Source organism: Macaca mulatta, chromosome 3, assembly GCF_049350105.2.
Source record: "Macaca mulatta isolate MMU2019108-1 chromosome 3, T2T-MMU8v2.0, whole genome shotgun sequence".
Taxonomy (NCBI): Eukaryota; Metazoa; Chordata; class Mammalia; order Primates; family Cercopithecidae; genus Macaca; species Macaca mulatta.
Window position 1 is genome coordinate 173,531,424 of NC_133408.1, and position 13,356 is coordinate 173,544,779.

Below are 13,356 nucleotides of genomic sequence, written 5' to 3' on the forward strand. Positions count from 1 at the left end.
TTGGGGAAAAGGCAACATGCCGCCAGTTCATTAACAGGTTATCTATGTCGTTATGTCCTTTCTGGATTGTGCATATTGGAAATAGAGTCTTTTGAGGAGGAAAAAAAAAAGCTATCTAGCCTTCTAGTTTCCCTTTCTTTTTCTTCTTCATTCTTATCTCCTTTTTTCCCCTTTATAGTTACAGCTATTCCCATGATGGATGGTCGTATCTGTGGAGTCCAGAATACCCTGAGTATTCACTTGCAAATAGCTACAAAGTCAAATACAGATAACTACACTTAAATGAGAGCTATTCTCCACCTCTTCTCACTGCACACACACTACTTCTCTTTGCCCCATTTCAGCTGCAGGAGCTTAATTGCTTCTTCCTTTTTATTCCACAAAGCATTTCGGAATTTGTTGTGCCCTTGGTCATTTCAAGGTCAAGGCTGCCTATCAGGCACTTGCAGAAGTGCTCCGGTGACCTTGCTTGCTGTGTTTGCCCATGGCTTCTGAGGCTTTACCGGAGTGAGCAGCCTGCCCGAGCAGAGAGAAGGCTGGCCTGTCAGTCAATTTCTTGCCTCTTGAACAGGAGGAGTATGCTTTTCTTCCAACCTCTCAAAGTTTGCTTTAGAGCCAAAAGAAATCTTTAACACATAGTAGGTACTTATTTGCTAAATGAATAAAATGAAAATTGCCAACAGCTATGTTAAAGTGTGGCCTCTGGCTTACTTGGTTAGGGGTAGGGTGTGTAAAAGCAAACCTCTGTTGTTTGCCAAGGAAAGGAGTGTCAAATATTTGTGTTTTTAAAAAAATAAACTTTATTTCAGAAAAGTTATAGATTTATCAGTGTTGCAAAGACAGTGCAAAGAGTTCCCATATACCCCCACTTTCCCTATTATATGAATATCTTACACCTGTATTCCTATGGTGCATTTATTGCAATTAATGAGCCAGTATTGACACATTATTATTAACTAATAATACCTTATTCATACTGCCTTGTTTTGTGTATATGTATGTGTGTATTTTTTAAACTTAATGCCCTCTTGCTGTTCAGGATACCACAATACATTTAGTTGTTATGGCTTCTTAGGCTGTCTTAAATGTGACAGTTTTCTTACTTTCCTTTCTTCTAATGACCATGACAGTTTTGAGGAGTGCTGGTTAGGTATTTAGTAGAATGTCCTGCAATATGTGTCTGTCTGCTATTTTTCTCATGATTTCACTGGGATTATGTGTTTCTGGGAGACATTTTCATCACATCTTACCAGGGTATACACTATCAATATGACTTAGCACTGTTGATGTTAACCTTGATTACTTGCCTGAGGCAGTACTTGTCAGGTTTTTTCACTACTAAGTTACTTTTACTCCCTTTCCACAGTGTATTCTTTGGAAGGAAGCCGCTTTGCCCAGCCCACACACTTAAGGTGCAGGGAGTTATTCTCCACTTCCTTGACGGTGGAGTATCAGTATAAATGATTTGATTTAGAATGCTTCTACATGAGAGATCTGTCTGTTCTCCTTCATTTATGTAATTATTTGGTTATTTATTTGTCAGTATAGACTTACAGATTTGTGTTTTATTCTTGGAGTTATAATCCACTTTATTTTGCTGTTGATGTCTAGCTTTGGACATCAGGAGCTTCTTTGATTGTCTTCTGTTATCTCCTAAGTTCCCATCTTTGTGATTTTTTTTTTTAAGGCACCTCCTTACTTTCTGGCACTATAAGGTGCTCCTGGCTCATCTTGTATATTGCCTGCCCCAGGCCTAGAATCAGCCATGTTTCTAGGAATCCTAGTTCCTTTATTAGAGACTAGTATTGGAAAACAAGATCTGGGGTTTTAGAATGTTTCTTGTTACTTGAGTATCATTATTTCTAGGCCCACTCAGCTGACATTGAAAGGAAAAATATATGTGTGTATACTAACCCTTGAATATATTCATATCTTTATATATTTCTATATGTAACCATTTATATCTATATTAAGCTAAAAACGAGTTCAGAATGATGTCTGCAACACTAATCCATTACTATGTGGAGCATTCTAGCCTCTTCTCGGTTAGGTGTGACCTACCTCTCCCTCAGTGAGAAACCTGGCTCCCACCATCTGCCATTAGTTTACTTAACTGTATACATGGAGTCTAGTATACATGTGTAACAATAACACAGTCATTCAATTCCAATATATACGTATAGCAGTGTCAGAATTGTTAACGCATACCCTTGTGGGAAACAACTTTATCAGCTAGTATACAATACTTTTATAGTTTCTTTTGCCTTTAGTCTTATAGACTATACGCATTTCTGGTGTTACTTGGGTCAGTACCTTTTCTCCTTACCCTCTTCAAAGACATTGTTTTATACGTTTGTAATAGTTAGATAGTTTTGTCACATTCTGCACTAAATCCTAGGATTCTATGATAACCCAAATGATGTTTTTAATTTGCATACATTAACGTTCATTCTTTGTGCTTTAAAGTTCTGTGAGGTTTGACAATGCAATATGTCATGTATCTACCATTATGATATCACACAGAATGGTTTTTACTACCCTAAAAAATTCCCATACTTCACCTATTCAACATTTCTCCCTTCTCCCTAAGACTCTGGCAGTCACTGATTTTTTCACTGTCTCCATAGTTTTGCCTTTTCCAGAATTCATATCATTGGAATCATACAAGAAGTGCCTTTTTCAGACTGGCTTCTTACACTCAGCAATATGCTTAAGATTCATTCATGGATTTTCACGACTTGATAACTCATTTCTTCTTATCATTGAATAATATTGCATTGTATTGATATACCATAGATTCTAAAATACATTCACCTTTTGAAGGACATCTTGGTTGCTTCCATTTAGAGTGATTATGAATAAAACTGTTATAAACACTTATGTTTAGGTTTTGTGTGTATATAAGCTTTCTAATCAGTTGGATTTTTTTAATGTATTGAAATTGTAGGGGTCAGTGGGCTTGTGGTGTAGTAGAGGGAGATTTACAAGTAAACAAATATATCAGTGGTAAGTGCTTTCATAAAACTATAAATGTAACATGTAAACTGTTGAATCTAAGAAAAAGGCAAAAGTAAAAATACTTAAATCATTCTTAGGCTCTCTTATAGAAAAGATAATATTTAGCAGTTCTTTCCAGGAAAAACACACCCTTAACACACATAGATGCACACATATGCACACACACACACACCCCCAAACCAACCTAACTTGCTGAAGACACACTGTTAAAGCTCTAGCAAAGACCACAAGTCAGGTGGTAGACTCCTGCAAAACTTAACACAATGATTTTTCTTCTTCCAACTCAAAGAACAGGAGAGAAATTTCATGTAAAGGTGAATAATCAGTTCTTGCCCCTAAGAAGGAAAAAAAAAAAAGGCCTAGAGATGTTTAGGTATCTGGAAACCTGGAATTGATTAATAAGACAAAAGAACAAATATAATTATTTTACCAAGTCATTTAGAGATAGCAACAAGTCATTTTTTCTGGGATTTGGAGTTCCTCCCAGATATTTCTTATAGAGGGAGCTAAACCTGAAGGAGCTCACCAAATGGTAAATGAAATCTTCCTTTGTCAAGAGCTAACTAGGAGTTGTTTTTGTTAAGCTTCCAGGAAGAGATGGCTTTGACCAGGAGGCCTTTCAGAAGCCTCTTGCTTCCAGCCTACACACCTTTGTTTGTTTGGTTGGTTTGTTTTTGAAACAGAGTCTCACTCTGTCACCCAGGCTGGAGAGCAGTAGTACAGTCATGGCTCACTGAAGCCTTGATCTCCTGGACTCAGGTGATCCTCCCAACTCAGCCTCCCAGGTAGCTGGGACCACAGGCATGTGCCACCACACCCACCTAATTTTTTTGTATATTTTATAGAGATGGGGTTTTGCCATGTTGGCCAGGCTGGTTTCAAACTCCTGGGCTCAAGCGATCAGCTTGTCTCAGCCTCCCAACGTGTTGGATTTATAGGTACGAGTCACCGTACCTGACCCTTGCACAGCTTTCAGTATTAGGTGACCATTCAGCTGGGCCAGTTAGAACCTGACTTATAAACCAGTTATTGGTGAAGAAGGTAGAATAGAGAAAGAGAAGTATATTTACTGCCTAGCAGATGGAACACACAGGAAGGGGTACCAAGCACACCTCCCACCTTGAATGCACAGTGACCCTGCATGTTAGTAAGATATAACATAATCTCAGAGGCTTGACTAGATTAACAAGCTCTCCTCATTTGAAGCAGAATTGTGGGATATGATGAGGTTTCTCTTCAAAAATTCTGATCAATCTTTTATTCTTTAATTCATAGTACACCCCACCTTTTCCCTTTTTCTCCTTTTTTTCCTTTTTGCCTTTGTTAGATGCCCAGGCACGCCACAGTACCAGGCGTTCTCAGTACCGGCTCACATTCATTTCCTTATTTGGAAAGAGGACTATCTAGCTCATTACAGACACCCCTTCCCCTTCCCCTCCACTTTCTTTTAAGTGCCCACCTTATCTAAAATAATCAAATGTTTAGCCAACCGGGATTGGTTTAGATTGTACGACCCGACCCCGGCCATTGGGGAAAGGGTACAGGGGCAGGACTTGTGTCAGGAATAAAGGCTCTCGTGTCCCTTTGTTGAGGTGTGCTCTCATGCCAGCTGGCCAAGGAGGCACCCCTCTGCGCAGAAGTAAAATTGTTTTTCTAAGAATCCTTTGTTCCAGTGTTCAATTTCCTTAGGATTTTGAGCATTATTCCTAACAAGAATTAATAGGGTGGAAGGAATATGAGCAGAGGAGCCAAAGTATAAGTGCAGAAAGAACTTTCTCCAACAGCCAACATGACAAGAAATTTGTAAACAGCAGTAATCAGAAGTGTTTTGATACATAGGACGTAAATAATAGAAAATTTAAGGTTTCTCTTTAAGTGAATGATATGGTTTGGCTGTGTCCCCACCCAAATCTCATCTTGAATTGTAACTCCCACAATTCCCACGTGTCATGGGAGGAACCCGGTGGGAGGTGATTGAATTAAGGGGCGGGGGGAGTCTTTCCTGCACTGTTCTCATGATAGTGAATGAGTCTCACGAGATCTGATAGTTTTAAAAATGAGAATTTCCCTGCACAAGCTCTCTTTTTTTGCCTGCTGCCATCCATGTAAGACATGACTTGCACCTCCTTGCCTTCTGCCATGATTTTGAGGCCTCCCCAGCCAGGTGGGACTGTAAATCCATTAAACCTCTTGCATGTATAAATTTCCCAGTCTTGGGTGTGCCTTTATCAGCAGTGTGAAAATGAAATAATACAGTGAAAAAAAAGTCAGAGATAAGTTATAATTTATGTTACAGTTGTGAAGCCCAAATATCTGAGACAAGTCTCAGTAAATCTAGGAAGTTTATTTTGCCAAAGTTAAGGACGCATGCCCATGATGCAGCCTCAGGAGGTTCTGACAACATGTGCCCAAGGTGGTCAGGGCGCAGCCTTGTTTTATACATTTTAAGGACACATGCGACATCAATCAATACATGTAAGATGTGCATTGATTTGGTCCAGAAAGATGGGACAATTCGAAGTGGGGATAGGACTTCCTGTTCATAGGTAGGTAAGAGACACGGGATTGCATTCTTTTGAGTTTCTGTTTAGCCTTTCCAAAGGAAGCAATCAGATATGCATCTATCTCAGTGAGCAGAGGGATGACTTTGAATAGAATAGGAGGCAGGTTTGCCCTAAGCAATTTCCAGCTTCACTTTTCCCCTTTAGTTTAATGAATTGGGGGGTCCCAAGATTTATTTTCCTTTCACATAGTTGGTGAATGTTTTAAATTAGTCCCTGGGTAAGTATGTTTTTAAAAATCATGTTATAGTTCATATATTTGTCTAAAATGCATTAAATATTTATGTGATTATATATTTATAATATCGCCTTTTTATGGAGTCGTTTTATAGAAATCATCATAAATGAATGGAATGGAAGCTATCTTTACTCTTTGTCAACCAGCTTTATCTAGGGAAAACGAAGCTAACTGGCTCATGAAACTGTTGACCAGATTAACTTCATGATTACTAACCCAATTATAGACCTTGTGCCTGGATAGAAATAATTAATTGCCTTAGTGCTAGCTTAGCAAATGCAAATACCTCAAGTAATAGCAAAAATTCTATGCTTATTTCAATTCTGTTTCCTTATTTCTTTCAGGTTCTGGACATACAGGCACAGGCTAGTTTACTTACATGATGGAAATATAATATAGCAGTCAGGCAAGTTTTAACCAAACTCATATACATGGGATAATTATTCTGAGTCATAAATCTTTTCAATAAAAGCCTGATTGTGTATAGTTAGCCTACATTATTAATTTTCCCCAGCTAGCATTGGTATTCTCTATCATATAAAGGCTAGACTTCAATAGAATGTTAAGACTGGAAGGTATACCTTAGAAATTAATTTCTTTACTGGAGTCAAGTTCAACACATTAAGTGCTTTGTCTAAGATGGCATATCTGGTGAATAGCAGATCCAATAGTAGAATTCAGGCCCTTCTCCTTCTGGCCCAATTCTATTTCTATTCTACCTGTTAACCTTTCATGTGCTGGATGATTTATTTATATTGGATTCTAACAGCACTGACACTTGTACTGTAAAAGAAATATTTTGTTCTGCTGAAGTTCCAGTAAAGGAACATCTTAAACCACCTCCTACTTAGGGTGACTTTGCCTTTCCTTTTGCTCCTCTCTCTAAAGGCAGAACACGTTTCACTCCAAAAGCAAATAACACACATCTCTCTCCTAATTTATGGTTTTCAAAATTTCAGAGTTTTTTTTCCCCCATTGCTGTCCAGAGTGCTGTCTGAAAAGTCACAATGATTTAAATAATTGATGGCTACTTTATGAAATTGTCAGCCTGGATCCATCCTCCTGCCTCCCTCAACCACAAGTCCTTGAGCAGCTAATCCTTTTATGTTGGATGCTTTATTTTTCCCTTCCTGGTTTCATTTAGATAATTATATTATTCACCCTGGAATATAATTGCCGTTATACTGTGGGGGATGTGGGAGTGAAGTAGGATGGGAGCTGCCTGCTGCTGGCATCTGCAGGTTGTAAAATGTCTGTTACACTCTAGCCTCTAATTTTTTTGCCATCCCACCTTTTAAAGATTTAATTATACCTGTGTAAAAGCATAATTTGAAATCTGACTTATGATTCTTTTGGAAGATAAAAAAGACGAATCCATTGTTAAACATGAATAAGCATGGTACAATGGAAAAAACTTTGGCCTGGAATTCAGTTGAACTAACAATTTTTGAATGCCTACTGTGTGCTAGGGACAGTACTAACAATTAGGAAGTGCAAAAATTTAAAGAAAAGGCCTGTCCTCTAGGAGTGTTCATCCTGGTGATCTCCTACTAACTTGTGGCATGACTTTGCACAGTACACTTAATCTGTCTGGGCCTCAGTTTTCTCATCTCTAAACAGAGCGTATTGGCCCTCTTCTGAATTTTCTCCTAGCTATAATATTGGGCAGTGCTCCAAAAAAAGATCATACAATAGCAGCAGCAGTCAGATTTAACTGGAAGAATAGGGAGTGGTAAAAGGTTTAAATTTTCTGTGGCAGAAGTCATTTTGTCATCTCTGATTTCAGCTCTTTGACAAGGGATTCCTTTATCTTGAATACATTTTCTTCCTGCTAAGTCCTGCATGCCCAAAACAGGGTGTGTTTGGAGGCAGAAGGTAACAATCTCTGAGTAACTGAAAGTTATCAAAGCAGCAATAACTTTCTCTTTCAAATTATTGCCTGATGTCTTCTTAGCTCGTGAAGCTGTTTTTCCAGTGAGGATTCTAATTCTAATGTGGTTTTCACAAGCCTGAGCTTCACTATGTATTGGTTAGAAGAGAAAGTCACAAAATGGGTTTTGTGCTTTTTTATATGTTATGCTTTTCTTTTTGGAGGTGTCTAAGTTGGATAAGGTAAAACTTCCTAACTCGAAAACCTAGAAAACTTAAGGATCTTAAGTGTAAATACAAATAGAGCAGGCTTTGCAACTTTAAGAGGAAATGCTTTTCATCTCTGCCAGACCCTTATAGCGCTGGATAAAGTCAACCCCAAATGACAGCATATAGCCTGTTACAAATGGAACACAAATAACACATGATAAAATAGAGATTTAGAGTGGATTTTATAACATGTTTATTTTCAGGGAGCAAATCATAACCCATTTGCCTTATTGGAAAAACAATTTTCCTGTTACACAGGGAGAATGGAGTATTTAAAAAGGAAATGAATACGACAACCAAATGGACTTGGTTGAAATCAGCAAATTTGTTTCTTACTTACTCGTTGTGTTTGTACTAGGGAGAATGATACGGGGCCCAGACCAGCTCTCGGCGGTAATGGTTTTTTTATGAAAGAAAGAAAACAAAATACCTAGCCATCTGAGTTAAAGTAGTTTTCACATGTCCCGTAGTCTCTAGGGGTATAAATTGATGCTGTTTAATAGAAATCTCTCCCCTTCATCTGCAATATTAATGTGTTCCCTAATTTGCAATCCACCTCCTTTTCTCTCGTCTTTATGAAAATCTTCGCAAGCAGCCCTCTTCTCTGCTGTCTAATAATAAAATATTGTGAGTCTAGTAATAATTTGCCCACCCCCTTTTTGGTGAGTTTATTTCTTTTTGTACCAGTGCTTCTAAACTTTTAATATTCACTTTCATCACCAGGGAAACTTAAAATGCACATTCTGATCCAGTCAGTCTGGTTGCAGCCTCATTCATTTTGAATAAGCCCTTAGGTAATGCCTACGCTTTAGGTCCAGGGTACTACTTTACGGTAGCAAGGCTGTCGACCAGGGGTCAGCAGAGTTCTTCTGAAGAGAGCCAGAAAGTTAATATTTTCAGCCTGTGGTTTATATCATCTCTGTTTGATTGTGCCATCGTAGTATAAGAGCAATCGTAGATAATATGTAAATGAATGAGCATGGCTGCATTTCAATTACAATTTTATTTACAAAAAAATGTGGCAGCTGGATTTGGCTTGCAGGCTGTAGTTTGCCAACCCCTGCTTAGGCAATGTATTTGAAGTGGTTTGTTGTTATTTTTAATGTAAAGGTTGTCATCCATGTATCTACATGGGATTGTTTTATAGTGATGTTAGGCATATATACGAGTAGAGGTTCATTCATGCTATACCTGGGTATTATGCAAGAAAAATTTTTAGTCAATTAACAAGGTATCTTGTTTTCTCTAGAGAACTTAGAGTAAGGTGAGAGGCATAATGGCTTAGCTCTATTGTGGCATAATAGTGCCAGCATTTTGAAAAATCACTTCTTTGGCAAACAGTCGTTTACACTTGTATATTGCTGTGTGCCTGCCTTTCTCCGAACTCTGACTTTTTTCTGCGTATGTGCATTTCTTTTATCCCATCCCTTGCCATATCATTTGGCTCTGATCCTATTTGGATAATGAGATAGTTTGTTGTGCCTGCAATGAAGAAAATGATTTTAAATGTTTTTTAATAAGTTAACAGGAGCAAGTCTTGAAATTACTGTAATGAGATAATGACAGTGTAGCATATTGCTTTGAAGATTGTGCTCTGGTGAAAAATGTATGCTCTTAATAAATTCATTTTCACCGTATTTTCCTTAGCAAGGTTGTTTAGCATTTGCCTATTTGCCTATCAGTAATAGGGAAATGGTCATATGAGTTGGCAGTCAATAAAGAATGAAGACCAAAGTTGATACTCAGGTAAGAATTCTATTGAGCTTTATAATATCAGCCATGGAGGACTTGTACCAAGACCCGAATCCTATAGCGACAGGTGCTTTATAGGAATATTAAAATCCAGAACCTCAGGCCACTATATTAGGTGCGTCTTTTTAATTTGTTCATTACTATAGATCACATATATTTCATTTCTTTGAAGTTCTAAGTATTACACTTGAAAGTTTTCTAACAGTCCATGCACTTATTTAGCCAACATGTATCGTGTATATACTCAATCCATACCACAGTCTCAGACACTGGAGCAACAGAGGTGAAGGAGACCTGAGTCCTGCCCTCAGGTTTATTAGAGAAGGGCAGATATACTAATAAATTAATGTCATATTGGCCATGATCTACACTTGTGTATGACATATTGGGAGTTCAGGAGACAGTGGTCAATTCTACCTTGAAGGTCATTTTAAAAAGATTTCGTAAAGAAGACGATGCTTAAGCTGATTCTAGAAAGGTAGATAGATTCCAAATAGAGGAAAAAGTATTAACAAAGATATAGTGGCATACCTCATTGAGGGGAATAGATACATTGTCATATATACCTATAATGGAATCCGATACAGGAGTGAGAGTGAATGGATGTACCGCATGTCATACATAGCCTGCATTAATCTAACAATGTTGAAAGAAACAAGACACAAAAGAATATGTAAAATTTGATTCTATTCATAACAGGCAAAATTAAGCTATATAGTGTAGGGATGCATATCTAAGTGGTAAAATCATAAAGGATAGCTACAACAACAAAAAACTATTACAAAGGTTACCTCAGATAGGAAGGAAAGAAGATTTTGATTGGGCAGGAGAGCACTTGGGATAATGGAAAGTTTTATTTTTTTTATTTTTTTATTTTTTTTTTGAGATGGAGGCTTGCTCTGTCGCCCAGGCTGGAGCGCAGTGGCGCAATGTGAGCCCACTGCAACCTCTGCCTCCTGGGTTCAAGCGATTCTCCTGCCTCAGCTTCCTGAGTAGCTGGGACTACAGGCACGCTCCACCACACCCGGCTAATTTTTGTATTTTTAGTAAAGACAGAGTTTCACCATGTTGGACAGGATGGTCTTGATCTCCTGGCCATCACAAGGCCAGGAGACCACCCGCCTCGGCCTCCCAAAGTGCTGGGACGGCAGGCGTGAGCCACTGCACCTGGCTGGACACTTTCTTTTCTTTACCAAGTTTGTGGTTTCGTTGGGTATTACCTTTATGATTATTAAGATGTGCATTCCTATTATAAACTTTGTCATAAATATGTTAGGTTACATTTCACAATAACAGAGATTTTTTAAAAGACAATGAGAGCCTGAATAAGGCAGTAGGAAATGGAAGAGTGGGTATTGTCATAGGCCATTGGGGCTGCCATAACAAAATACCACAAAATGGGTAGCTCATAAACAACAGAAACTTAATTCTCACCGTTCTGGAGGTGGGGAAGTCCAAGATCAAAGTGCCGGCAGATTCGGTGTCTGGTGAGGGCCTATATTTTCATTCACAGTTGGCTACCTTTTCTCTGGAACCTCACAGTGTGGAAGGGGTGAGGGATCTCTCTGAGGGCACCAATCCCATTCCATAAGGACACTAATCCCATTCACAAGGGCTCTGCTTTGATAACCTAGTCACCTCCCAAAGTCCTCACCTCCTCATACTGTCACCTTGGGGGTTAAGATTTCAACATATGAATTTGGGAAGTGGTTCGTAAACATTCAGTCCACTGACGATGTGAAGGGTGTTAATATTAGAATCACCTGGCCACTGATAGGACATGGGAAGCCAGGGTCTACCATGGTTCCCAGGTTTTTTAATTTGTTGACTAGGAAGATGGCATGTGCTGAGATGGGGAATATAGTATCCACAATGGGCAAGGCTTTTTCTGCTGCAGCTTTTTTTTTTTCCTTTTAGGTCCATTCTTATTCTACAAAAAGGTTATTTTTCCTGCCTACTTCTTCAGATAGGTATAAATCAGTATCATTTCCGCCACAGTCCTGATGAGAAAACTACTCAATTCCCCATCTTTATGTATTTATTTCCAGAAAGTTCTTTTAAACTGTTATTTTAGGTTCAGGGGTACATGTGCAGGTTCATTATATAGGTAAATTGCATGTTGCAGGGGTTTGGGATACAGATTATTTCATCACCCACATAATAAGCATAGTACCCAATAGGTAGTTTCTCAGTCCTCACCCTCCTCCCACCCACCACCCTCAAGTAGGTCCCTGTGTCTGTTGTTCCCTTCTTTGTGTTCATATGTGCTCCATGTTTAGCTCCCACTTATAAGTGAGAACATGCAGTTTTGATTTTCTGTTTCTGCATTAGGTTGCTTAGGATGGTGGCATCTAGCTCCATCCATGTTGCTGCAAAGAACATGAGTTCATTCTTTTTTAGTATTCCACGGTGTACATGTACCACATTTTCTTTATCCAGTTTACCATTGATGGTCATTTAGATTGATTCGTGTCTTTGCTATTGTGAACAGTGCTGCAGTGAACCTATGTGTGCTTGTGTCTTTATGATAGAATGATTTATATTCCTTTGGGTATATACTCAATAATGGGATTGCTGGGTCAAATGGTAATTCTGTTTTAAGTTCTTTGAGAAATCCTCAAACTGTTTTCCATAATGGAAGAACTATTTTACATTTTCACCAGCAGTGTATAAGTTTTCCCTTTTTCCACAACCTCACCAGCATCTGGTTTTTTTTTGACTTTTAGTAATAGCCATTCTGACTGGTGTGAAAAGGTGTTTCATTGTGATTTTGATTTGCTTTCCTTCTATTATTATTATTATTATTACTATACTTTAAGTTCTAGGGTACATGTGCACGACGTGCAGGTTTGTTACATATGTATACATGTGCCATGTTGGTGTGCTGCACCCATTAACTCGTCATTTACATTAGGTATATCTCCTAATGCTATCCCTACCCCCAACCCCTCCCCACAATAGGATCTGGTGTGTGATGATCCCCTTCCTGTGTCCAAGTGATCTTATTGCTCAATTCCCACCTATGAGTAAGAACATGAGATATTTGATTTTCTGTTCTTGCGATAGTTTGCTGAGAATGATGGTTTCCAGCTGCATCCATGTCCCTACAAAGGACACAAACTCATCCTTTTTTTATGGCTGCACAATATTCCATGGTGTATATGTGCCACATTTTTTTAATCCAGTCTGTCACTGATGGACATTTGGGTTGGTTCCAAATCTTTGCTATTGTGAATAGTGCCACAATAAACATACATGTGCATGTGTCTTTATAGCAGCATGACTTATAATCCTTTGGGTATATACCCAGTAATGGGATGGCTGGGTCAAATGGTATTTCTAGTTCTAGATCCTTGAGGAATCGCCACACTGTTTTCCACAATGGTTGAAGTAGTTTACAGTCCCACCAACAGTGTAAAGTGTTCCTATTTCTCCACATCCTCTCCAGCACCTGTTGTTTCCTGATTTTTTAATGATTGCCATTCTAACTGGTGTGAGATGGTATCTCATTGTGGTTTTGATTTGCATTTCTCTGATGGTGAGTGATGACGAGCATTTTTTCATGTGTCTGTTGGCTGTATGAATGTCTTCTTTTGAGAAGTGTCTGTTCATATCCTTTGCCCACTTTTTGATGAGGTTGTTTGTTTT

At 38.5% G+C, this 13,356-nt stretch overlaps 1 protein-coding gene across 7 annotated transcripts in view; it reads left to right on the top strand.

Moving 5' to 3' along the window:
* Nucleotides 1-13,356, top strand: part of EXOC4 (exocyst complex component 4) — an 815,224-nt gene that overhangs the window by 580,033 nt on the left and 221,835 nt on the right. The window lies entirely within an intron of this gene.